This window comes from Cupressus sempervirens, chromosome 5, assembly GCF_028749045.1.
Source record: "Cupressus sempervirens isolate cs-2001-9-10 chromosome 5, ASM2874904v1, whole genome shotgun sequence".
In the NCBI taxonomy this organism is placed as follows: Eukaryota; Viridiplantae; Streptophyta; class Pinopsida; order Cupressales; family Cupressaceae; genus Cupressus; species Cupressus sempervirens.
The window spans coordinates 696,428,847-696,455,974 of record NC_143122.1 but is presented as its reverse complement, the minus strand read 5'-3'; the positions used below and the strand labels follow the sequence as shown (position 1 = coordinate 696,455,974).

Sequence of the window (27,128 nt, the reverse complement as noted above, 5' to 3'; positions counted from 1 at the left end):
AAGTAGACACATAAATCCTTTCTAACTAGGTAATTAAAACGGGGAGGCCTTTGCCATAGGGGAGAAGGGTAAGGTAAAGGCTAATCTCCTACAAAAAAAAGTACTAAAGACAAAACAAAGTCAATTTTTTTTTCTCAGATTCACGAAAACATAGTGATTTTTTTTTCCAATTTTTTTTTAGTTATTTTCGACTACAAACTATGCAAATCATAAAGACCAAATGTTGAAATTTTCAAAAAAATCTACGATCTTTTGAAAATTGGTTAAGAGGATAGCTGCGTCGAAAGGGCAATGGGTGGCAAGATCAACTTCCAAATGGCAACTTCCCGTGCATTCAAAACCCTAATCACTTGGCATCTTCTAAGAGGCAATATTGCTAATTTGACACGAATGAAGAAAGAGGACATTTTCATTTAAATTTCCCCAGATGAAACCCTAAGCGGAGCCTGCTACCTTCGCTATATTGCATGAAAGTTTCGCAGCGGAGAGGAGAATATGGTGCAGACATCAGGTGTTTGAAAAGCTTCTCGAAAGTGGACATTGTGATGCCAAAACGGCTTGCATTTTACGGCTCAAGTATTTTGCCGCTCAAGTGAACATCTGAACAAGTGTGAAATAACTTGTTTTTATATTCTCAGAACTGTTTGAACGGGCTGTAATGTTTCCTCCAGCTTCACTTCCTGATCAACAAATTGTTAAAAGTGGAGGAAAAGTGGATCGTTCAAATTGTTGAAGCAAACGAAAGCAGGCTTTTACTTGAGCCGCAAAATGGAGAGCTATTTTAGCAGATCAAACTGTCAGGCAATTCTTAACTTCGGCAGATCGCCCAAACAGTGGAACAATGGAGAGCGCAGCCTAGTGTTTCATATAGCGCCTCAGCAAATTTACAGTGGAATTGTACCTCTGGAGTAAAAGTCTTCCTTAAACCCTGTTAAAATAAAATTGTAACGATGTATTTAAAAAATTTCGTTAGAAAAAAAGATGCATTGTACGAATAAAAAAGCCAAAAGCTAGTGTTGTTAGGGGCAAGGAACTCAAAGTTAAGAGTAGATATGCCAGCCGAATGTTTGGTATTTGCCGTTGAAATTGTACCGTTGGAGTGAAAATCCTACTTAGCACACGCACGATTTTTTTTAACGTGCGAATTAAAAAAGTACCGTTTGAAAAAAGCTCTATTGTATGGGAAAAAAAAAGCTAGGGCCGCTAGGCGGAAGGAACTCAAAACTTAAAGAGGAGTTATAAATAACTGTAAAGAGAGTTGTATTGCTCGGTCTCTGTTTACCGAGAACTTTCCTTTTCTCGTTTTGTGAATGCCCTTTCCTTTTCTCGTTTTGTAAATGCACTTTCCTTTTCTTGTTCTCATGAATGTTCGTTAGACTTCTTTTTGTCAACGCTGTGCTTTTTTAAACTTTTCTTAGGGTTTTGTTTTCCTTGTAGCTTTGTTTCAGTGTGCACACTGTGTCTATCCGATGACGTATTTCTGTGCAATTTGATTTTTTCTGATATTATGCAATTTTTCCTCCTTTGTATTTTGTTTGTCTTTTTCACAGGGGTAGAAAAAAAGGGGCAGAGAAGAGGGGACGACGCGATAGGACGAGGAGTGTGAGCAGCTCTTAGTCCAGTTCTTATAAACATGTAAGTCTTTTAATATCATGACTTGACGATGTTTTAAACCTTATTTTGTTCATATTGCTTTGTGTCTTTGTACTTGTGGTTTCATACATAGCCCGCAAAAACTATTATGAAGTCTATGAAGGATCTTCTGTTTGATCTGGTATTGTTGTAAACTGATTGTCTCGTGTTTGGGATACTTTCAACCGCAGGTTGTTATAAGGAATGATAGTTTTTGGGTATTTACTAGCGCTTATCTATGTTTTAGTCTCGGGATTTCATGTTAAATTTGGCTGGAAAACAATTTGTAGTATTACGTCTAAATATGTTTTGCACTAGGTTTTCTGCATGAGATAGCATCTTATAATTATTCGAGCTTTGATGTTTAGCTTGCAGCATGACTAGCGATTTTAAAACTCTTAATGGTGTGTTTAGCGTGCTTATTCATGGATGATAATGATATGACTGTTATTCATGGATGACGATAATGACATGAATATTATTCATGGATGATAATGATATGACTTTTTGAGTGAAGGTTCTAATGACACATTAATTTTGAATGCATACTTTCTTGTACATGATTGTATGGTTTTTGCATGCAGGACCTCCTGATATATTATTGAGTTGTATGGTGGGCTTATATTGAAGGTATTGACACATAATCTGTTAAGTTGTGTATGTTTTATTTGTAGTTTGCGTCAAACTTATATAGCATGCTTGGTTTGGGTCAAAGATTGAATGAGATAAATGTAACATATGTATGATCGGTCCATGTTTTTTCTTTACATGAAAAGCAAAATGTATCTTACTTTTCAAAGCTCTTCCATTAGCTCTATTTCCCTGAAATGAAACAATCATTTGATGCAGGCGTCTTATGGTGCAGTAATTCAAGACGTATTTATTACATATTTGTTTACTTTTTTTGTTGTTGCAAACTATTGAGTTACACTGAACCACAAGAAATGTTAAAAATGTAATAAACAAATTCTTTTCAACAAATTACCGATAAGAACCTTCCCAGACTTGAGCATATGTCTTGTCCCGAGTGAATGTTGCCTTACTTTTTTATTTATCCACTGTTGCTAATCCTGCTGCAATCATCATGCATACTCTTGTCCCGAGTTAAGCTTTGCTTTCTTTTTTATTTGTTCATTGTTACCAGCTCTGTTGCAATTGTATGTATTGAGGGTTATGTTAAATCTGCCTGAACAATTTGAAGTTATCTAATACTCCATAGAACTAACATGCAGGGTTTTATTGTTCCCACATAACACTTGAACAAGTTCCACGTGAACTACCAGACCACTGTTCAGGGCCTCAAGTGACACTTGTAGAACGTCCACTCTGGCATCAGAACCATGATATTGGCCTTTTAACATTTTCATTTATCCAAAAATCACTTGCAGTTTGATGTGTCATATAATCTGACTTAACAGTTTGTTGTGTCATGTTATGTGGCAAGACTCAGAATAACAGTGAATTTTATTGCTCATTCTCTGTTTGTAGAGAATGTTCTGTTCTTATTCGTTAGACTTCTTTTTCTCAGTGTCGTGTTTTTCTCTGTAACTTTTCTTATGTTTTTGTTTTCCTTGTAGTGTTGTTTTAGTGTGCACACTGTAGTGTCTCCTTGTGTTGTGTTTATGTACATTTAAGTTTTCTGTAGTGTTACGTAGTTTTTTCCCCATGTATGTTGTTTGTCTTTTTGTAGTGGTGGAAAAAAGAGGCAGAAAAGGAGGCAACAACACAGGATGAGAAGAGACAGCGACTTTTACTGGAATTTCTGTAATCATAAGTGATCTTTAGTATCATGAAGATGTTTCACTCTTTATTTTTGTTAACAATGTTTTATGTCTTTGTAGTTTTCACACATAGCATGCAAGAACTGTTATGAAGTCTCGTAAAGAATCTTGTGTTTGATCTGGTGTTGTTGTAAACTGATTGCCTTGTATTGTTTTTTTTAACGAGCAATTTTAGTTTTTGTGTATTTAATAGCACTGATGATTAGTTCAGTCTTAAGATTTGATGTTAAATGTGGTTGGATGGCAATGAATATTGGTCTCTCTATTTTGGTACTTAGTTGACCTGACCCTCAGCTAAATATATTTTGCACGAGGTTCAACTCTGTCTTCTGAAATTAAACTAAGTTACCGGTTTGAGTTAGGTTACAAGTTTGGGTACAAAGAACCAACTTGCTGGTATGGCAAAATTTTGAAAGGGGGTTTGTGTTCGTTAGTACAAAAACATTTAATAACTAAATATATTTTGCACTAGGTTCTCAGTATAGTTTATCTTTTCTATGCAAGTTCATAGTTCAATTCTGTCTTCTATTGGGTTGTTTGTAAAGGGGTTTGGTTTCGTTAGTACAAAGGACTGGTTTGATATATATATATATATATATATATTTTATGAAGCCTAGAAGCGTGAATTCTTATTAGAATGTCACATAGTATATTAAAAACAATTGAACAACAAAAACACTGTAAACTTGTATTCATAGCATCATGGATGATGATCATACCATCATACCATCATAGCATCTTATACTTCAAGTTCAACATCAAAGATTCAAACCATTATAATTAAGCCGTAACATCGAGTTCAAGTATCATTGTTTGAAAATAAATTATAATTTTATTGATATTCTTCTTCTTCTTCATCTTCTTCACTTCACTTATAAAGATTTTTCTCTTGATAACATGTTTGAGGTAGTCTTAGGCTAAGTCACAAGGTTCGCCGAATTTTCGGCTCTAGGTTCGAAATTTGGCGAACCTTAAAAAATATAGAAAAATTCGTGCAAAATCGTCATAAATTTGTACGACCAGTAAACAACCGCTTTTCTAAGAATTTCAATAAAAAGATTAATAAGTAGATGCCTTTGTTAACTCCACGACTAGGGCAAACTGTGGCGGAAATTATCAACCTTGCCTGCAAATCGTTGTGAGTCCTTGTCGTTAAATTTTTCTGCAACCTTTTCTTTTGGCGTCTCTTGCATAACCTATGAAATCTCTGGCGAGTGACTTCTCAATCAAGTTTCAATCAAGTTGTGGAGGATTATTTAATTATAGATTTAGTAATACTTTCAAGGTTTGAGATTATTTAGTTTTAGGTTTAATAATAGTTTTGAATTATTATTATTATTATTACTTTATTAGTGTTATTAACTTTATATTATTTATCAAATATTAAAACATATCAATCTTATATTTTGTTTTTAATTATTATTAAGTTACTCAGTTTTATAAATTTAGTTCTCATTTATTTAATAATACATAAAGATTAAATATTTATTATTTGGTATGGTTTCATCTTATACTTTTTATTATTTATTACAATAATTTTATTATTTTTAATTAGTTTACAATATAAAAAAATTAAGTGATTATTATACTTTTATATTTTTTTTAAAAATATTATAGTTTGATAGTTTTATTTTGTTTCTATATATAATTTTGCATTTAAAATAAATATTTGTTTCTTTCTTTTTAAGTAAAAATTATATATATTGAAGTTATTTAAAGTAGAATTTAATATTTATTTAATTTTCATAATAGAGTTTATTATTATATTTTTTTATGATTTTAAACTATTATACTTAGTAGCTTTATTTTTATTTTTTAAATTAATATAATGTTTAAAAAAATGAATTTAATAAATTTATTTAGTTTGTCGTTCATGAAAGTGGAATTTATTATTTATTTATTTGCATTATAGAATTTAAAATAACTATTCCTATATTTAGTTTTAATGTTTTTAAAATAAATATTAAATGATTTAAAATAAAAATAGTAATTTCTATTTTATCACACAAGTCAAAGTATGTGACAAAAAATGGTGCTAAATTGTATTGTACTAAATGTATAAAAGATTTTATTTATGAGAAATTTAACAAGGGAAAGAGACCATTTACTTGGTATTATTGGGGCTTGAGGAGGAGGTTTTAGAGCTTGTCAGCAAGTGACTAAGGAATTGAAAAGTTCTTTGCATGAAATTCATAAATATATAATAATAAATAACATATACTTCTATTTTTTTTAAAATTACATAAGGCGAATTTAATGTCGAATTTTTTTCGATTATTTTGACTTGTCGAACTTCATCCGAACTTCATAGTTGTCGAACTCGAACTTGAACTCGAACCTTGTGACTTAGGTCTTAGGTGGTCTTAGGTATTCTTAGTCTCTTAGGTGGTCTTAGGTGGTAGCCATTTTCAAGTCTTCGAGTCCGAGAGTTTGGGTAATTTTGTCTTACTGGAAAGTAATGTCCGTCTTGGGTGTGAATACTTGAGCGAAGTCTGTCAGAAATATAGAATTGAAACCAAGTGATTTGTGAGGAAATGAGTTAGAATCATCAGAATTTTTTTGTTCCAGCTTCAATTTGACCTAAAAAACCCAGGACAGGTTGTGGGAGATAGCACTGTTGAAGTCATGCTGAATCTTGAAATTTGGTCAAGTCTGGAGTTTTTTTGAAAACTTCCAAAATCTAGAATCTGCATTTTAACTCCTATGAAGTTGAAGCCTCAAACCTATCGCAAGCATCTTGATTGTATTTATTCAAATATAACAAATTTTATATTTGGAAAATCCTACTGCCCCTAGCTGGAAAAAATGACGAAGTTTGACACCAGAGTTTGACCCGTTAGTGACTGCTCCACCCGAGTGGGAATGGCAAATGGGTTGGTTCAACCCGGGTGGCTGAAAATTGGACCCTGTCTGGACCAGCAGTTGAACTGTACTGGGGTTAGGTTCTAGTTCGAATTTTGCCCGGTCCAGCAACCAATATAGGCAAACTGGACATCCTAGATATTAAAGGAGTTAGCAAGTGACAGCTTCTATGCTTTGTTTGATTTTTAAAGTTGTGTCTAATGCTTATGCTATTATGAGTGCACTTATTTATTTATTGTAGTTGAATGATATTTGTTGGTTCAAACTGGGTGGCTAAAAACTGAACCCTGACTGGATCAGCAGTTGAACTGTGTTAGGGTTGGTTCGACAAGGGTGGCTGAAAATTGAGGTTGTGGCTATGGAGGGGCCAAAATGCACCTTCATAACCAATTTGTTTGTATTTTTTAATAAATTAAAATTCATGAAACTGTTATGTGTAATTTTTAACTTAATTAATAAATGTGCATTTTGGCCCCTGCATAGACAATGTTGGTTTGAACTGGGTGGCTAAAAATCGAACCCTGACTGGACCAGCAGTTGAACTGTATTAGGATTAGGAGCAGTTTGAATTTTGCCTGGTCCGACAACCAATATAGGCAAACTGGACATCCTAGATACTAAGGGCCCGTTTGGATCGTGGATATCACCAGGAATTAGAATTCGCAATTCTAAAAAAGTTGTAATCCACTGTTTGGGTCGACAAAATGAGAATTAGAATTTGAGAAAAATAGAATCCCGTATCCTCATTTATCCCCCAATTCAAGGATTTGGTCTTCCTTCCAAATAGTTGATATTGCACAAATACCTATTTTAATTCCAATTTTGCAAAAACAAGCATTCTAAATTAATGAAAGAAACTTTTATTTGATGTCCGCCATAGACCTATTTTGGTCTGCTAATATCTGTTGCCACTTTTGCTCACCATTTTATTTGAGCAGCAATCTGTTCCATTCGCCCAGTCACTATAAATATTATCGAGGTTGCGTGCTAATGCTTTAATGAAGACTCTACGCAAATTTATTCCCTGTCCAGATATATGTAAGCTAATTAGCAACTTTGCTGTCGATGGGTATATCTGTGTACTGGGTTGTTACCATCATTCCATTATTAACAATGATAACTAGCACCTTAAGAAACTGCGTTTCCATTTTGCAAGCAAAAAACTAAGTAGGCTCGACAATAATCTTGATAAAATTGTGGCCCTTCCAGAAAAATCACAATCACAGAAGCGTTCTAGAATTGTTTTGAAATTTTGAGGTGAAGGCTGCAATGAAATTGAATATTCATGGAGGGGGAGGCCATTAGTTTTCGATTCTTCTTATTGAAATTGTTAAATTGATTTTATCTTTTCCTAAAACAATTTTTTTTAAAGTATACCAAATATTGGTTTATGATATAATGTTCTTGTATCTGATATTTTCCATGCAATTCTTCTTCAGCAGGTGATGCATATTCTTGAGATAAATTATCAAAAATTTGATGAGAAGGACCAAAAATGTTATCTTCAATTTTTATGATTTGTTTCCAGCACAACCACTAAAAATTGCTTATTTTAGTTGGTATTCCAATTTCAGAAATGTGCAACCAAACAGTGGAAATGTGTATTCTCATATTGAATTCTTGGTGAACCAAACAGTCCCAAATCAAATCTTCAAAACAGTAATCTAGATTTCAAGTTCCAGAATCCCAAATCAAGGTTTCTGAATGCCAATTCTCAAATCATATTCCAGCAACCAAACAGGCCCTAAAGGAGTTAGCAAGTGACAACTTCTATGCTTGGTTTGAATGTTGTGTCTAATGCTTATGGTGTTATGAGTGCACTTATTTACTTATTGTAGTTGAATTTATATGTTTTATTTTGTGATGTTTAGTCTTTGAGTCCGAAAGCGAGTTTGAGCAATTTTGGCTTGCTGGAAAGAAATGTCTGTCTTGGGTGTGAACAAGTGGTTGAACTGAGTCTGTCAGGAATATAGAATTGAAACCAAGTGGTTTGTGAGGAAATGAGAACAGTGCCGAAGGCATGCTGAATCTTGAAATTTGGCTAAGTTTGGAATTCTTTTGAAAACTTCTAAAATCTATAATCTGTATTTTAACTTCTATGAAGATGAAGCCTCAAACCTATCACAAACATCCTGATAGTATTTATAAAAATATAACAAATTCCTCCTGCCCCTGAGCTGAAAAAATGAAAGTTTGACATCACTTTGACTGGTTAGTGACTCTTCCACCCTGTTGCAAATGGCAAATGGGTTGTTTGAACTGGGTGGCTGAAAATTGAACCCTGTCCAGATCAGCAGTTGAACCGTACTAGGACCAGGTGTTAAGCCAAATTTTGCCTGGTCCAGCAACCGATATAGGTGAACTGGACATTCTAGATATCAAAGGAGTTAGCTAGTGACAACTTTTATGCTTGGTTTGAATGTTGTGTCAAATGCCTGTGGTGTTATGAGTGCATTTTTTTTATTAATCGTAGTTGTATAATATATGTTTTTGTGTGATGTTTGAGTGGATTGTATAGAAAGGGTTTAACAAAAAATATATTGTTGGGGTTGATCTGAGGAGTTTTATTTGAATGTTGCATCAAACTCCTAGGGTTTGTGTATTATGATTGCCGATGCATCATGGTTGAGTTGACTAGCTGGGTCAGACTTGAAGGTTCTAATAGTTTATATTCCATTTGTCTTCATGGTTGAGTTAACTAGATGGGTGATCCCCGAAGGTTCTAATGTTATACATGCCATTGAGCTCTATGGTTGTGTACATGCGATTGAATTCTATGGTTGTGCGCCTGCAGTGCTTGTTCATGCAGTATATAGGTATTTTTATTGTAAAAATTTATTGCTCAAGATCATTAAGCACTCCATAGTTGTAGGTGTTTTTACTGTCAAAATAATTGCGCAAGAGCCTTAAGCACTCCATAGTGTTGGATAAATATTAGATATGGACCACTGATTTTGTATATTTATCCATGTATCATGTGTTTACTCATTCACTATTGTGCAATTTATTGCATGGCCTTTGTATTTAGGATTAGGCAACATATAATTAAGTTGTCCAAAACTCTTATCTTGTTTAATTTTTTTTTAATGTTGTATATGTGATTGACTTGTTTGGGTTCGTGCTTGAAGGTTGTAGAAAACTGCTATGATGTGCTTAGTGGTGTTTTTTTATTGATAATGGTTGGGTTACATGGAATCTTTTGCATGGTGATTGCATGTGAAAGGTTTGATGCTTAATCGAGTCTTACTAGATTTGTATGAAAGTTGCATAACTAATCTACATCTAACCTTTAGAGAGCCTCAAATGTTCTTGTGTATTAGGTTGAATAACATGTGTGACATAGCATCCTGTAATAGTCTTAGGTTTCAATGTCAAGTCTGCACCTGGCAAGTGATCATAAAACTCCTATGGTGTGTGGTGGATGATGATGATGATACGATTTTTGAGCAAAGGTTCTAATGCCATATATGCATTGTGGTTGAGTGACACTGAGTCTTATGTTTGATGGATCTAGTGGGAAATGACATATATAGGCCTTAGGGTGCTTTAGGTTGAATGGCATACATGATGGCATACTATAATTGTTCTAGATTTTTTGTTAGACTTAGAGCATGAATGGCGATTATAAAACTCCTATTGTGTGCTTAGTGTGAAGGCTCTTATGACATACATGAATTTTGTTTGGAAGTTCCTTGTACATGCATCATGGTTGAGTGACATTGATGCATCATGACTGTATGGTTTTGCAGGCAGTATCTACAAATATATGTTGAGATGTATGATGGGCTTGGTTTGAAGGTACTAATAACACATATTCTTTGAGTTGCATAGGTTTTTGAACTTATATAACACATGCTTGGTGTGGGTTAAGGTTGAATGATATATCCTACTGGTGTTATTTCTTTTATGTGAAAGTGTCATCAGGATCTCATGGTGTCACTAAAGTGATTATTCGTTAATAGTTAATTATATTCATTGTTGTGTATCATGATGATACAAATTGTTTAAAGAGTCAAATGACATGTTAGAGTTATATTGAGTTTGTTTAATGTGTACCAGCTGTTGTAGTTTCATACAAAAAAAGCATAGGAAAGGGATAGTGGAGGTGGTACTAGTTGGAGTTAGCAGTGTGTGCTTATTTATGGATGATAATGATACGACTTTTTGAGCGAATGTTTTAATGGCATATATGCATTGTGGTTGAGTGGCACTGAGTCTTATGTTTTACTGATCTAGTGGGATATGACATATATAGGGTGCATTAGGTTGAATAGTATACACAATAGCATACTATAATTGTTCTAGATTTTTTGTTAGACTTAGAGCATGAATGGCGATTATATAACTCCTATTGTGTGCTTAGTGTGAAGGTTCTTATGACATACATGAATTTTGTTTGAAAGTTCCTTGTACATGCATCATGGTTGAGTGACATTGATGCATCATGACTCTATGTTTTTGCAGGCAGTATCTACAAATATATGTTGAGTTGTATGATGGGCTTGGTTTGAAGGTACTAATAACACATATTCTTTGAGTTGCATAGGTTTTTGAACTTATATAACACATGCATGGTGTGGGTCAAGGTTCAATGATATATCGTACTGGTGTTATTTCTTTTATGTGAAAGTGTCATCAGGATCTCATGGTGTCATTAAAGTGATTATTCATTAATTATGGTTAATGATATTCATTGTTGTGTATCACGATGATACAAATTGTTAAAAGAGTCAAATGACATGTTAGAGAGTTTGTTTAATGTGTACCAGCAGTTTTAGTTTCATACAAAAAAAGAATAGGAAAGGGATAGCGGAGGTGGTATCAGTTGGAGTTAGCAGTGTGTGCTTATTTATGGATGATAATGATGCGACTTTTTGAGCGAAGGTTCTAATGGCATATATGCATTGTGGTTGAGTGACACTGAGTCTTATGTTTGATGGATCTGCTGGGATATGACATATATAGGGTGCATTAGGTTGAATGATATACATGATAGCATACTATAATTGTTCTAGATTTTTTGTTAGACTTACAGCATGAATGGCAATTATAAAACTCCTATTGTGTGCTTAGTGTGAAGGTTCTTATGACAAACATGAATTTTGTTTGAAAGTTCCTTGTACACGCATCACGGTTGAGTGGCATTGATGCATCATGACTGTATGATTTTGCAGGCAGTATCTACAAATATATGTTAAGTTGTATGGTGGGCTTGGTTTGAAGGTACTAATAACACATATTCTTTGAGTTGCATAGGTTTTTGAACTTATATAACACATGCTTGGTGTGGGTCAAGGTTGAATGATATATCCTACTGGTGTTATTTCTTTTATGTGAAAGTGTCATCAGGATCTCATGGTGTCATTAAAGTGATTATTCATTAATTATGGTTAATGATATTCATTGTTGTGCATCATGATGTTACAAATTGTTTTAAAAAGTCAAATGACATGTTAGAGTTATATTGAGTTTGTTTAATGTGTACCAGCAGTTGTAGTTTCATACAAAAAAAGTCTAGGAAAGGGATAGCAGAGGTGGTATCAGTTGGAGTTAGCAGAGCTTAATTTGCTTTCATTTTGGTGTGATATGAAATGATCTAAACTCTCATTTATAGGTGATGGGTGTGAAGAGACCAATCAAATTTCATTAAATTTGATTAATTCCAGTCTTACAAGGGCGACCTGTCAATGGGGGTTTGTTTTAACTTGTTTAAATTTTGAATTTCTTCCATCAAAGCTGGCTGGTCCATGCCTAAAGGCTGGGTGGAAATGGATGAAGTTTAGGCAAAACAATGTCTAGGAGATGGCAGATTCCACCCTTAAAAACCCAGCTTACAGGTGCCTCCATATATTCTGATCTGCACAATAAATTTAACTCACCCCCTTTAACCTTGGGCTGAAAATGGAATTAAGCCCCTGACTTAAAAACCCAACTTAGAGGTGCCTCCATATGATCTGATCTGCACAATAAAATTAACTTGTCCCCTTACCTTGGGCTGAAAATGGAATGAAGCCCCTGACTCTTGACGGCCGGAGTTCACAAGTTTTTGGGTAAAAATGCCCAAAGATGATTGCCCCCTATAACCTTGGGCTGAAAATGGAATTAAGCCCGACTCTTTAGGGCCGGAATTTACAAGTTTTTGGGTAAAAATGCCCAAGGACGGTTGGATCCCAACTTTACTTGGGCAATGCTCTCCAATCCCCTTCTTTTTGTTCAAAACAACTATAACCTGCCCTGAATTGTTTTGGCATCAAAAGGATTAAAGGGGGGAAAATGTTAGACTTTTGGGCAAAAATGGTTCGATTTTGACCTATTCTGAGCAATTCTATCTGTCTCAATTTTTGAAGTACCATCAACCCATCATAATCCTCACTTCCTAAGCTCTTTTGCACCAAACTCAATAAGACTAAGGCAGATTTCCAAGACACCAACGTTTTGGGTTAAAATGGAGTCGGAAATTGTGTGTTTTTGGTCATTAATGCCCAAGAAATGTCCAGATTCCAACCTGTTTTGGGCATTCTCAGTCAATCAGAAAAAAAATTAAGTCCAAAAACCCATAAACTTGCATTTGCTCAAGTCATCTCACCAAATTTGTTAAGTTTTCTCAATTTGAAGCATGATATCAAAGGTTTGGAGGTAAAATAGAGGGTTGGAATTTTCATGGATTTGGGCATTAATGCCCAAAAAGGGTTGGATTCCAACCTGTTTTGGGCAACCTCAGCAAGCAACAAAATATTTCATGTCCCAAAACCCACCAAAATTCATGCTTTCAAGTTCACTTTCCCACCAAATTTGCTGAGTTCCAAACAAATTTCAAATTCACCAAATTTTGAGCTAAAATTTTAGTATGGAAAACATGAAAGTTTGGGCTAAAATGCTGAAAGAGGGTCGGATTCTGACCCAAGTTGGGTATTCTCAGCCAAAATAAAAAACATTGAAGTCAGCAAACCATTGAAATTGCCCCCTTTAACTTTAGTACTTCAATCGAAACTTCAAATTGCTATCATGGTATGTTCAAAGGCCAAGTTGTGAGCAAAAATGAAAGTTTGGGCAAAAATGCCCATAGAGGGTCGGATTTCGACCCAAGTTGGGTATTCTCAGCCAAAATCAAAAAATTTGAAGTCAACAAACCATTGAAATTGCCCCCTTTAACCTTAGTACTTCAATCAAAACTTCAAATTGCTATCATTGTATGTTCAAAGGCCAAGTTGCGGATGGGTGGAAATGTGGCATTGTTGGAAATAATGCACAAAGAGAGTTGGATTCCAATCTAGGTTGGGCAATTGGCTTGCAAGTATACTCCACAACTTATAGAGGTAAAGAATCTAGCTTGGCTTCCCATAAGGTACGAATTCTTTTAGAGTTCCGTTTCTCTTTATTGGGACATTTGTTGGCATAATGACCTCCTTTGCATATGTAGCAAGTTGGAGTGAAGTCCTTTTTCGTACTTTGTTTTGTTTTCTCAGAAATATTTTTTTATGTTTTAATTTTCTAAAAGGCTTAGAGGAGGAAAATGGCTTATGATTAGAATAGCTTGTATGCCTTCTCATTGATTTTCCTTTTCTTTTCTTTTGAAAACACCCATAACTTTTCTGGGTACAATGACAAATGCTTGATTTTAAATAAGGAAGAACTTCTTTTTTCTTTTTACGATTCTTCTTTTTACTACACAAATCACTATTAATTTCTTTGATGAACTGCACTGAGGAAAACGGACATCATTTATTGTCATGTCAAGAGTATTCAAAATATTGTTGAAGATTGGAGTTGTATTAAAAATCCTTCTAGGAATGTGTTGTACATCTAGAGAAGTTATTTGTTTGTCCTAACTGATAAAAGTTAGTGTATTGTTCACTACAGAAAGCATCAAAGTGTTGCATATCACAGATGTGATTGTCTTTGAATCTTTTGTAAGCAAACCTTTGCTCATTATCATGCTGTCCTACAAACATGCAATATAATGCTTCACAGACAACATTGACACCACTAATAATTAAATCTTCTTTGTAATCAATGGTAAGAGAATCCCAGGCAGAGCGAGCAATACCAGTTAGAGCATTCAAGGCTTTTCAAATAGCTTGTTCTTGAGATATATTTGCTGTATACACTGCATTGTTTATCTATGTTCTAAGAGCATCAATTGTGGCTTTATTTTTAGTAGGATTATACTCATCAAAGTTTACCAAGGGGGTACATTCTCAGAAAAGTTGTGAAGTTGATCATATGGTCCTCCAAATTCTTGTTTGGCTATATTGACATTTCGCCATTTATCAGTTTTGCTATCAAATTCTTGGAGTTTGGGTTTGGGTATATCAAGTGTCAAGGCTTTACCCTTCAGCTGGCTTTTGTAACCGAGCAAGATCCTAAGAGGAATCAAGAAATGCACACTTAAGGGCTTGTTGCAGCTGCAGTTTATTTTCAAGCTCAAAATTTTGAGAAGCAATGGCGTGTTGCACAGTAGTAGTGATTGTAGTCATGGTTTGGGATAAATACTTGCTATTAGCAAGTTGCTGTGAGCGGATTTGAGTGGTTGTTTGATCAATATGAGTAGCAGTTTTGGCAACGGTTTGTAATTGTTGCATTTGGCACGTATGATCGGTCCACCACGCTTCGGCAGAGGTGTAGAAAGCAGCATAAGTTTGGTGGAGAGCAACAATATCTGCAGAAATGGTGGAGTTCATATGGGCAGTAAGGTGAGAGTCAAGAGACTGCAAAGTAGCAAAGATGGTATGAAAATTGGAGTGCATGCTGGCTTCAGCCTTTTGTTGGGCAAGTTCAGCTTGCAAGAACTTTTGATGCATATCCTGCTGAAATAAAAGGGCCTTACGAATACAAAGATTGGCATAGTTTAGCATTTTTGTTTGTGTTGTGGCATCTACTTGACCAGAGGCGATCACATGTTGGGGCCAAAATGGAATACTAAACTTATCATCGGTAGACTGTAACATAAAATCATGAAAGGGTCGAACTTTTGGCTCAACAAAATGTTCCTCAGTAAAAGATGTATTTTGGCTAGATATTATCATGCGGGAGTGAAAGACTGGCTGAACATAAGAGCAATGGTTACACTGCAAACTTCCATCATCAAGTTTTGTAAATTGATGATGTTGACAAGTAGGGATTTGCTAAGTCAACGGATTGGAGATCTGGGGCAATTTCTTTTCATCAAAAGATTGTCGATGAACTGTGCAAAATAGAGAACCAGTTGGATTTGGAATAGCATCATCATGGACACAAACTGGTAAAGAGTTTTGAGTCAGGGTTGAACCTGATCTTTGTAACATGCGGTTATTGAAAGATGAATTTGCACTTGAAAGAACACTAGAACTAGTAGAAGGTCAAGTATCATCAAAAGGGATCCTAGCTTCATTGGCAGTTCTATGGATATTAGCAATGGTAGTTAAATTTTTGGGAACATCCATTTGTTTTAAAGTTCGGACATGAATAATCCACTTTTTGGGTACTTTGACTTCTGTTAGATTTATCATTTTAGGCACAGTAAGCTGAGCCCCTTTCTTATTTGTTTGTCAAAGTAATGAATAACAGGCTTTGGTTTTGTCTGATTTAGGATCTTTCGCTATTGGCACAATGATATTGAATAAACAACCATACAAAGCAAAGAACAAAGCACGCGTTTTTGAACCGGGCTTCATATCAAGGTATTGGGTACCAAATTGAAACATTAAAACTTTATCCAAATGATCGTCCAAGAGACTAACTACAAAGTTTGGTACTACATGACAAGCAGTGACTCTAGCAGCCATAGGAGCAAAAATGCCTCTCATAAGCATGTTTGTATATCTATTATAATGAACATCTAAAAGAGTCATAAACACAGTGATAGGTATGCCTTTGCAATACTGAGGTTCACATCCAGCAACAATACTTCCTATATGAAGATACTTAAAACCATTTTTTTGTTTTTCTTGTTTGACAAGACTTTGGATTTCTTTACTAGACAATAGATTGATGAAACTATGAGACTGATCATTCCTTACAACAACTTGCATCTCAATTAGTTTACACACAGATTTAGATTTATAAGACAAGAAACTTAAATTTTCGTAGATCTCATTCCATTTCTTGGATGGTAATTTAAAACGTTGGGAAGGAAGATCTAACTGGCTTTTATCATTCGGAAAAGATTTCTTATCTATATTCACATCATTGACAGTATCAAAGATAGAGTTGAGACTTACAAGTTTATATTCGTTAAGATTGCTTTGGTTCGTAGTGCTTTGGAATTCTGACATCTTGTTTCGTTCTACAAGTGGTTATAAGTGCGCTACCTTCCCTGCCTCAAAGTGCCTTTCCAACAGCTGAAAATACGAGGACTTACTTCACGTAGAAATCGAACAGAACAATGAAGAGATAGAATTGAAATTGAGATAAAGAACACAATAGTAACAAAATATTACTTTCTTTGTATTAAAACCTCGCTTTGATACCAAATTTTACAAAAGCTGTGAGAATGATAATATGACACTTATCATTATGATAATATGACGCTTACACACATAGACTAATAGACTTGACTATCTATAATCAATTTCGACAGTCTGATTTCTGATCCTCAGAGATCTGAGGAGAGCATACTCTCTATGTCATATTGATCCTTACACACTGGACAGATTTCAAAGGGAAGGCTTAAGGCTTAACTTATAGGATTTCAAAGGGAACGCTTAAGGCTTAACTTAACTTACAGGTCCTGTAAGTTAAGTCTTAAGCTTTTCCTTTGAAATCTGTCTAGTGTGTAAGGATCAATATGACATAGTCAAGTTTGTTAGTTTGTGTGTGTAAGCGCGTGATTTAAGTAATGATAATTGTCATATTATCATTCTTACAACTTTTTTAAAATTTGGTATCAGAGCAAGGTTTTAATATAAAGAAAGGAATTTTTTGTTACTGTTGTGTCTTTATCTGGATTTCAATTCAATCTCTTCGTTGTTCAGTTCTGTTTATGTATGAAGTAAGTCCTTGTGTTTTCAGCCGTGGGAATGGTGCTTTGAGGCAGGGAAAGTAGCGCACTTATAACCACTTGTAGAATGAAACAAGATGTCAGAATTCCAGAGCACTACGAATGAAAGCAATCTTAACAAAGATAAACTTGTAAGTCTCAGCTCTGTCTTTGATATACTGTCAATGATGTGAATATAAATGAGGAATTTTTTCAGAATGATAAAAGCTAGCTAGATCTTCCTTCCCGCGTTTTAAATCTAAAGCTAACCCATCTAAGAAATGGAATGAGATCTACGGAGATTTAGGTTTCTTGTCTTATAAATTTAAATTTGTGTGTAAACTAATAGAGATGCAAGTTGTAAAGAATGATCAGCCCCATAGTTTCATCAATCTATTGTCTAGTAAAGAAATCCAAAGTTTTAGGTATACTTCATATAGGAAGTATTGTTGCTGGTTGCAAACTTCTATATCGCAAAGGCATACTTGCCACTATGTTTATGACTCTTTTAGATGTTCGTTATAATAGATATACAAACATGCTTATAGGAGGCATTTTTGCTCCTATGGCTGCTGGAGCCATTGCTTTTGATGTAGTACTAAACTTTGCAGTTAGTCTCTTGGACGATCATTTGGATAAAGTTTTGATGTTTCAATTTGGTACTCAATACCTTGATATGAAGCTCGGTTCAAGAATGCGTGCTTTGTTTTTTGCTTTGTATGGTCGTTTATTCAATACCACTGTGCCAATAGTGAAAGATCCCAGATCAGACAAAACCAAAGCTCGTTATTCATTACTCTAGCAAACAGATAAGAAAGGTGCTCAGCTTATTGTGCCTAAAATGATAAATCTAACCGACATCAAAGTATCCAAAGAGTGGATTATTGATGTCCGAGCTTTAAAACAAATGGATGTTCTCAGAAATTTAACTACCATTGCTAGTATCCATGAAACTACCAGTGAAGCTAGGATCTCTTTTGATGATACTTGACCTTCTACTGGTTCTAGTGTTCTTTCAAGTGCAAATTCATCTTTCAATAACCGCATGTTACAAAAATCAAGTTCAACCTTGAGTCAAAAGTGTTTACCAGTTTGTGTTCATGATGATGCTGTTCCAAATCCAACTAGTTCTCTGTTTTGCACAGTTTGTCAACAATCTTTTGATGAAAAAAAATTACCCCAGATCTCCAATTCGTTGGCTCAACAAATCCCTACTTGTCAACATCAACAAATCTTATGTTCAGCCAGTCTTTCATTGCCACTTGATACTTTCTGGCCAAAATACATCTTTTAGTTGAGCCAAAAGTTCCACCCTTTCATGATTTTATGTTACAGTCTACTGATGATAAGTTTACCCTTTTATGATTTTATGTTACAGTCTATTGATGATAAGTTTAGTATTCCAGTTTGGCCCCCACATGTGATTGCCTCTGGTCAACTAGATGTCACAACACAAACAAAAATGCTAAACTATGCCAATCTTTGTATTCATAAGGCCCTTTTATTTCAATAGGATATGCATCAAAAGTTCTTGCAAGCTGAACTTGCCCGACAAAAGGCTGAAGCCAACATGAACTCCAATTTCCATACCATTCTCGCTACTTTGCAGTCTCTTGACTCTCGCCTTACTGCCCAGATGAACTCCACCATTTTTGCAGATATTGTTGCTCTCCGCCAAACTTATGCTGCTTTTCGCACCTCTGCCGAAGCGTGGTGGACCGATCGTACGTGCCAAATGCAACAATTGCAAACCGTTGCCAAAACTGTTACTCATATTGATCAAACAACCACTCAAATCCGCTCATAGCAACTTGCTGATAGTGAGTATTTATCCCAAACTATGACTACAATCATTACAATTGTGCAACAAGCCATTGCTTCTCAAACTTCTGAGCTTGAAAATAAACTGCAGCTACAACAAGCCCCTAAGTGTGCATTTCTTGATTCCTCTCAGGATCTTGCTCGATTACAAAGTCAACTGAAGGGTAAAGCCTTGACACTTGATATACCCAAATCCAAGCTCCAAGAATTTTATAGCAAAACTGGTAAATGACGGAATGTCAATATGGTCGAACAAGAATTTGGAGGAACATATGATCAACTTAACTTTTTTGAGAATGTACCGCCCTTGGTAAACTTTGATGAGTATAATCCTACTAAGAATAAAGCCACAATTGATGCTCTTAGAACATGGATAGACAATGCAGTGTATAAAGAAAATATATCTCTTACCACTGATTACAAAGAAGATTTAATTATTAGTGGTGTCAATGTTGTTTGCGAAGCATTATATCGCATGTTTGTGGGACAGCATGATAATGAGCAAAGGTCTGCTTACAAAAGATTCAAAGAAAATCGCATTTGTGATATGTGACACTTTGATGCTTTCTGTAGTGAACAATACACTAACTTTTATCAGTCAGGACAAACAAATAACAATGTCTGGATGTACAACACATTCCTAGAAGGATTTCCAATACAACTCCAGTTCTACTACAAAGAGAAAATCCTCAACAGTAGTTTGAATACTCCTGACATGACAATAAATGATGTCACTTTTCCTCAGTGTAGTTCGAAGAGATTAATAGTGATTTGTGTAGTGAAAAGAAGAACCGTAAGAAGAAAAAAGAAGTTCTTCCTTATTTAAAATTAGGCATTTGTCATTGTACCCCAGAACATTTATGGGTGTTTTCAGAAGAAAGGAAAAAGAAAATTAGTGAGAAGGCATACAAGCTATTTTAATCATAAGCCATTTTCCTCCTCTAAGCCTTTTAGAAAATCAAAGCATAAAAAAGTATTTATGAGAAAACAAAACGAAGTACGAAAAAGGGACTTCAACCCAACTTGCTACATTTGCAAAGGAGGTCTTTATGCCAACAAATGTCCCAATAAAGAGAAATAGAACTCTAGAAGAGTTTGTACCTTATGGGAAGCCAAGCTAGATTCTTTAGCTCTTACAAAAGTCCCAGATCCTTCAGATTCTGAAGACATTAGCATGATTGAGAGTACAATAGATGAAGATGAGGAAGATGCTCAAGTGCGACATTTTGTACAGTTCTCTGAACCTGAACCTGAAGAATTTCTCTCACTCTGCAAACAACTCAGAGTCAGATTCTGAAATCTCATATATGTGTTTTATGTTCCATCAAAATCTCCGATCTCAGTATCTTGCTGGATGCGGACAATCCTTGTCTCAAAGCAACCCTCAATGGTTGAATTTAACCCAAGAAGAACAATTGCAGCGTATACAAGTTAAAGCCTCTCAGTTCAAGGCCCACAAGGTCAATTTGTTGACTCCATACCAGCATCAAAGAGTGTTAGCTGAATTGGTTAAGCTTGAAGAACGCCAGAAATTGCCAGAGGAATATCCTGAGCTTCATCCGGCCACTATCCAGCTCATCACATGGGTATGTTTCTAATCCAACTGTTGAAGGAGCCTTTGCAAAAAATTCTCGTAAAGAATGGTGATTAACCCGGCTTTCATTTCTATATAATGTGAAAAATGGTGTCTTGAAAGAAATTGCTAGTGTCCAAAGAGATCTACCAGTTCTAGTTCTCTTAATTCTTTTGACAAGTTCCTTGTTGAATTAGAACAATGTAAAGCTATTGAAGATCCTGTTTCGCCTAGCCATGATTTTTCCAGTCATCCTGATAATACAGATGCACCAGTGGCTGATTCCAACCAGGTTTATGCCTATCTAAAAGGATTCACCAATCCATGCCCAAACTTCCAGGCATTAAACCTTATACACTCTGTGCTCTCCTTGATTTCGGAGCAGATTGTAATCTAGCACGGCCACAATGCTTTCCACCCGACTGTTGGTTACCAACTTCTACCAGTATCAGTTTTGTCACTCATAATGGGAACCCCATTCGATTTCATGCTCATGTTCCTATTCAATTTGCCTCTAGTCTATATACCACGACCTTTTTGCAATTTCCTGTTGCTCAATATGATTGTATCATTGGTAGCACTAGTCTACAAGCCTGGAGTCCCTATACTGTTGGTTTGTCAGGTACCCATATTACTTTGAAATTTGGATCTGTTCCTCAGATCAATGAAACCTGTGCATATTCACCTCGGCTTGCTCTCCTAAAGTGATTTTGCCTGGCTCTCGCATCTGGTTTACCAACCAGTCTTTTTCCACCCGGGGTGAGCTTGAGCAGATTCAACATGCTTTTGCCGAGACTGTAACACTTATTCTTTTCCAGCTCAAGGGCAGGAGGATTTATTTTATAAGTTACATTTATTTCTTTTCTTATACTTCAATAAGTTATATATGTATAAATGATGTCAGGATGTTTGAGGTAGGTTCCAGCTTCATAGGAGTTAATATCAGAATCTAGATTTTGGGGGTTCTCAAAAATTTCCAGACTCAATCAATTCAGCATGCCTTCAACACTCTAACCCCCCCATAATCTATCATGACTTTCTAAGGGCAAATTGAAGCTGGAGGAAGGATTTTCTCAAGGTTTTGACTTATTTCATTCCAAATCCTTTGGTTTCAATTCTAAATTCCTGATAGACTTACCTCAACTCTTACTCACACACCAGACAGACATGACTTCCCAGTAGGTGAAAATTGCACAAACTCACTTCCTCACTTGTAGACGTGAAAATTGTTGCTGACTAAAGCCGCCTAAGACCACTACTAAGGCAAAATGTGGGGTCTCCATTTGCAATGGGGCAATGTTCAAATTTCACAACAGAGAGGAAGATAAGTTTCCGTGCCTAATTTTTAGTCCAGAGAATATATCAGGCACTTTATTTTTTTGGATGCGTGTTGGATAAAGTATGCTGATCATGCTAATCATATGCATATTGTATGAGCTGGTGCAAAGTTAGCCTATGCTATAGGTTTTAGATATCTGGATCTAGTTTTCACTGTGTAGAAAGCAAGAGAAGCCACTTAAGATTGTCGAGCTAATTATTTGATTTGTTGAGGTTGCGATTGCAAGCCAGATTGGTATTCTCTATAGATTAAGATAATTTTTCTTTAACCCATGCATATTAGTGGTTGGGCTCATGGCAGTCTGTTACCATTGGCATGTTTCAGGGAGAATTAATTTTTCATCTGGTAGCCAGTGTTACCCAATTATGGGATCTGAAAGTTTTGTTTCAATTTCCATGGATGTGTATTTGTTGGAGCAGAGTTTCAAGTCCAAATCTGATTGTTGCAAATTTTATGGCCCACATTCATCCACTTCTGCATTGGTGCCTGGATCGGGAGGATCTTATCATTGGCTATTGTTTCTTTGTAGTCTTGTGTTTTTGGGTGATTGCATTGTGAGAAATGGTTTGAGTGAAGATTAACCCTTATTGCAGTGATAAGGCATATTGAGGCCCAGATTTTGTGCTGTGGCTCAATTTGCAGATTCCGTGTATTCATCAACTTGCCATCTTTGGACTCAATGCTGTTCTTTCTTTCATGGTTTGCACGTGTGTTTTATGTTTCAGGGAGAATTTATTTTCATCTCGTAGCCGGTGTTACCCACGATTATGGGATCTGAAAGTTTTGTTTAGTTGAAGCAGAGTTTCAAGTCCAAATCTGATTGTTACAAATTTTGTGGCCCAGATTCATCCACTTCTGCATTGGTGCCTGGATTGGGAGGATCTTGTCATTGGCTATTGTTTTTTGGTAGTCGTCTTGTGACTTTGGGCGATTGCATTGTGAGCCTTGTCATTGGTTTACCATTTGAGTGAAGATTAACCCTTCATGGAGTGATAAAGGTTTTTGCAAGGCATATTGAGGCCCAGATTTTGTGCTGTGGCTCAATTTAACAGGTTCTGTGTATTCATCAATTTGCTGTCTTTGGACTCACTGCTGTTATTTTTTTATGTTTTGCATGTGTTGTGGACTAGATCAGGCCTCTCAAATTGCTAGAAATCTGCATGTTGAGTGAGCCTGTAATCTATGGAGATGCACATCATGCTATGTGAGTGAAATCTGCATAGGATGTCATGGATTGTTGAAAATGATAGCTCTGGCCAGATGATTCTGAATAATAATTATCAATACCATTATATATATGTATACCTAATGTATGTATAATAATCATGTCATGATTGGGAATATATGTGGAACATGAAATAATAATGATTTGCAATATTAAATGCAGATTGCCATTATACTTGGAACTGATTATATATGATATTTCGATCAGGTACATGGATTATAATCAATTTACATACATACGTACATATATACCAAATTTTATACAAGCTGTGAGAATGAAGTAAGTCCTCGTATTTGCAGCCTTTGTTAAAGGCGTTTTGAGGCAGGGAAGGTAGCGCATCAACAACTATTGTAGAATGAAACAGGATGGCAGAATCTCAGATCACTGCGAACATCAACAATGAGAATGAAGATCAACTTGTAAGTCTTGGCTCCATTTTCCATCCTGTGAATGATGTCAATATAGATGAGGACTCATATCATGATAACAGTAATCAGTTTGAACTTCCATCTCAATGATTTAAATTACCTGAAAAGAAGTGGAATGAAATTTATGATGATTTAGGTTTTCTGTCTTATAAGTCTAAGTTTGTTTGTAAATTAATTGAAATGCAAGTAGTCCTTAAGAATGACCAACCTCATAGCTTTATTAATCTTCTGTCCAATAAAGAAGTTCAATGTTTGGTGAAGCAAGCTAAGCAAAAGAATGGCTTTAAATACTTGCATATTGGTAGTATAGTAGCCGATTGTGAACCATTATATCGAAAGGGTATTCCCGCTACTGTTTTCATGACCTTACTAGATGTGTGTCACAATAGATATATGTTTGGGGGGTATCTCTGTTCCTCTGGCTTCAGGAGCCACAACTTTCAATGTTGTCCCAAACTTTGCTGTCAGTCTACTAGATGACCATTTGGATAAGGTGCTTATGTTCCAATTTGGAACCAATACTTAGAATGTTCCAATTTGGAACCCAATACTTAGACATGAAACCTGGATCTAGGACTCATGCTTTATTCTTCGCGCTGTGTGGACGTCTGTTTAATACAACTGTGCCTATTGTTAAGGATCCAAGATCAGATAAGTCAAAAGCTCGTTACTCTTTTTTATGGCAAACTGAGACCAAAGGTGCTCAGTTAACAGTTCCTAAAATGATCAACTTAACTGATATAAAAGTGCCAAAAGAATGGATTATAGATGTACGAGCCCTAAAGCAAATGGATCGCCCAAAAAATCTGACTACTATAGCCAGTATACAGGAAACTAAGAGGCAAGCCCGAATTTCCTTTAAAGATAGCAGACCTTCTAGCTGCTCCAGTCAATCTAGTCCTTGTTCCAATTCACAATCGTCCTTCAATAATAGGATGCTCCAACGTTCTGCTTCTACTCTGAATAAAAAGCCTTTACCAGGACCAGTGTGTCATTATGAGAAAGCAATTCCAAGCCCTACTGGCCCTCTTTACTGTACTGTATGTTAGCAGTCTTTTGAAGAAAAAGATTTTCTGTCAATTTCCAATCCTTTGACACAATCTCTGAATACTTGTCAACACCCTCAATTCATTGAATTGGATGATGCCAGTGTTAAGTTGTAGCTTCTGTCGGATTGAACTGTCCTAGAGTTAATCCTTCTATGGTTATTGGAAATCATTAATTAGACATACTCTAATATATATATATTGATATTGTATGCTATATATTATATATTTATATATGGTATATATATGTTATAATTAATAATGTTTTAATTAATGATTAATTAATATAACCATAGAAACACATAGAAATATTTATATATCTTGGAAATCTGCAATTGAAACACATAGAATTACAACAATGCTATTACATTTGTAGAGATCCTAAATCTAACATGGTATCAGAGCCAATTGCAAATGTAGAAGGATAATATAATTATGATGGTTCAAAGTACACAACATTGCATTCAACATATCTATGGCCTTCATCGCTTCAACTACAATGGTTGTCAGGTGGTAAATTAAACAACAGATTCAGGAAAGTAATCCTAGAGCACAATGATAGTTAGGTTATCTGATTGCTCTGAAGTGAACTTGCTAGTTTTAATTTCTTGGACAATCATAAAATTGCCAAGGAGAATATATTATACGCCATAACATATCCATCACCATGATCGGGGAGAACTATGAAGTCTACGAGAAGGACGACATGGCAATCAATGCAAGTTCATTCCTAAAGGAAGAATTAATAGTCACACCATGTTGGACTACAACAATGGCAAAAGAAATTCCCCCAAAATTGCAAATTACCATGCAGGAAGAGATGATGAGAGCACGTGTACCATTGGGATTCAGAGACCAGTGCGCGCATTTTTTCTCATTCCTTTGAATGAAGCAGGGCCAAGGAGTTTTATTTGCCATGGAAGTATGAGCATGAGAGGCACACTTAATGAGAAATGCGAGTATGAGTTGTTCATGGAACGCGTTAAGAAGATGTAGAAGGAGACTAAATTGCTTGACAAGGATCCCATGGAGTTCCTAGCTAAACGTGCTACTACATAATTATTAGGACTAGACATCAATTAGGTTTTTGAGACAACGATTGATTGATTTGAGTTTCTAATCACAGATGTGGAATAAGCTAATTGGGCATTAATAACCTTGGGAGTAAATTAGTTGGTCGTTTGATTAAAGACATAAATGGGCTTGAGGAGTTCACAATAGGAATGATAGGAAAATTATATTTAATAGCCTACCTCATATTCAACCTGACTAATGTAACATGTAAATATCGGTTCGTAACAAGTACATGTCACTCTCAAATGGTCTATGTGCCATGTAAAAGTGAAGGGCATGTCCTTATATCAATGTAGAAGAATAATCATCACAAAAGCAAACAAAAAAGTGCCATATACTATGCTCAACAAGTGTACTAATATGAGAATAAAACAAAGAAATTATAGACAACAAATAATATAATGACCTGCATCCACAGTGAGAATTATATAAAAATAAAATATATTACTTAAGAAAGGAACATAAGAAGAGGACATTGTGTGAACTTGAGAATCCATGAATGAAATTCTAATATATTTAATGGTTTATATATCTTTCTCAATACCAATCCTCTCCATCATATGAAATGATCAGATCCATCTCAGGCATTCTATCAAATACTTCGTGTGCATTGTTCCTTGTTTCCTTGAATTCGAAGCCTTCATTTTTGGCTCTATACTCGTCATGTGTTTGACCAGTGGCTTTGAAAACTTCAGTTAAGAAATCCTTAATCCTTTGCGCATGTTCCTTGAAATTAGCGTATTGCAAAAATACAAATGAAGGGAGGAGTTTGGTTTAGACGATGACTAACAATTTGGCACATATTTTAAATAATTGTACACTTTTATTGTCAATGCTATCCTCATGTTACGATCAAAACTTTAAGACACATGAAGTAGTATCTTCAATGAAACATGCCAGACAACGTCTCTTCTCAAAGTTGATAGAATTCTAACAATAAATGGAGAAATCATCTTAAGCAATCCCAAATAAGAGTTTGCATGTGGCGAAGACATTCAACATTCATTATGGTCGGATAGAATACTGTAGGCACCAATGATCATATTGGTTATAGCGCCCACTAAATGATCTTAGATGGAAGATAAATGAAAATTGATATAATTTTCTAAGGCCGACTCCATTAAAAGAAATATTGTCTTCAATCAAAATAAGTAAGAAAGGAAAATTGAAATTGTAATGAGAAGCAAGTAATCTATCGAGACATTACATAATATAATCAAATATCTTTTCAAGGAACATTACAAATATTTATATGGAAATATCTAAGTATTTATTACAGTGATTGAATAGATACAGGAAGAAGACAATAGGACAATATTTGGGTAATCTTAGCTTCCTATAAATATGGTCATAGGATTGCATAACCTATCATATGCCGATATCCTCAAAA

At 35.3% G+C, this 27,128-nt stretch overlaps 1 long non-coding RNA gene across 11 annotated transcripts in view; it reads left to right on the top strand.

Moving 5' to 3' along the window:
• Positions 1–274: 274 nt before the first annotated feature.
• The window catches only part of LOC149557895 (uncharacterized), an 88,535-nt gene continuing 61,681 nt past the window's right edge, over positions 275–27,128 (top strand). For 5 of the 11 annotated variants that reach the window (XR_016364935.1, XR_016364934.1, XR_016364933.1 and 2 more), the window contains exons 1-3: positions 275–1,333; positions 1,551–1,635; positions 2,217–2,262. This is a non-coding gene — a long non-coding RNA (uncharacterized LOC149557895). The other 6 variants (XR_016364940.1, XR_016364930.1, XR_016364931.1 and 3 more) reach the window with 5 other exon arrangements.